The sequence below is a fragment of the Pteropus vampyrus genome, unplaced genomic scaffold (assembly GCF_000151845.1).
Source record: "Pteropus vampyrus isolate Shadow unplaced genomic scaffold, Pvam_2.0 Scaffold18454, whole genome shotgun sequence".
Lineage (NCBI taxonomy): Eukaryota > Metazoa > Chordata > Mammalia > Chiroptera > Pteropodidae > Pteropus > Pteropus vampyrus.
In genome coordinates, this window is record NW_011907235.1 from 1 (window position 1) to 1,270 (window position 1,270).

At 49.0% G+C, this 1,270-nt stretch overlaps 1 pseudogene; it reads right to left on the reverse strand.

The window, feature by feature from the left end:
- Positions 1 to 97: 97 nt before the first annotated feature.
- Positions 98 to 216, reverse strand: LOC111735192 (annotated as a pseudogene).
- Between the last annotated feature and the right edge of the window lie 1,054 nt (positions 217 to 1,270).

Sequence of the window (1,270 nt, forward strand, 5' to 3'; positions counted from 1 at the left end):
CCACACATCCTCACAGCCGTGTTGTTTCCCATGCCCAGGGCTGTGGGAGAAGAGAACCTGGGATCACATCAGGCAGATTTTCTTTCTTTTTTTTTTACGCTTATAGCACCTGGTCTTCCTAGGTGGTCTCCCATCCAAGTACTAACCAGGCCCAACCCTGCTTAGCTTCCGAGATCAGATGAGATCAGGCATGTTTAGGGTGGCATGGCCGTAGACCCAGGCAGGTTTTCTTGACAGTTACCTGGAACGCAGGCTGTCAGTCCCTCCATCTTCACGGCTGTCCCTACCCTGAGAGTGACTTTTTCTCTCACAGATTGAAGAATGGGGCCCCTTTGACTTGGTGATTGGTGGAAGCCCATGCAATGATCTCTCAAATGTGAATCCTGCCAGGAAAGGCCTGTATGGTGAGCATCCATTCCTTCTATTCTGGTGATTCCAAGAGAGACCGTATGTCATCTGAGTGCCGGTCTAGGAGGAGTGGCCTGAGAAGGAGCTGTTTGCTTTCGGTCAGCCAGCCTTACCTGTTGGCTCTGTCCATTGTGAATCCTCAGTCTCCAGAGATACTTAAAAATATCGCACTGCTTGATGTCCGGGTCCTTAGCCCAGACCACTACCGACAGAGGGACTGTAGAGCATCAGCCTTAGGTGATCACTGGAAGCCCATTGGTTTCAATATGGTGGGGTGGGCTGAAGGGTTTGACCCTGGCCATCCATCTTCTTTTGTGGACTCAGAGGGCACAGGCCGGCTCTTCTTCGAGTTCTACCACCTGCTGAATTACTCACGCCCCAAGGAGGGTGACGACCGGCCCTTCTTCTGGATGTTTGAGAATGTGGTAGCCATGAAGGTCGGTGACAAGAGGGACATCTCTCGGTTCTTGGAGGTAAGGGGACTTAGGGTTCTGATTGTCAAGACAACATGGGTGGGGAAGGCCCCACTGGCAGTGGGGGTTGGTGGGTGTTTCCAACACTGGGAGTGATTTCCGGGTTCTTCACAGACGAGGCTAGATCTGAGAGTAATGGAGTCAAGTGGGTTGGTTCTCTTTCGTGCATGAAAAATATTTGATCTCTAACCTCACCACAAACCTACTGAAGTCAGAGATGATGAGACACCATCATCTACTTTTAGAGGCCTCATGAGATTTGACTAAGCAAGCTTTTTTTTACTCTAGAGAGTTTTTTCTCCTTGTTATGAGAACTGCTTTAGGGACCACAGACATGTTAATTATCTACTGCTTAATATGCATCAAGCATTGTAGTAAATACTTTTTAT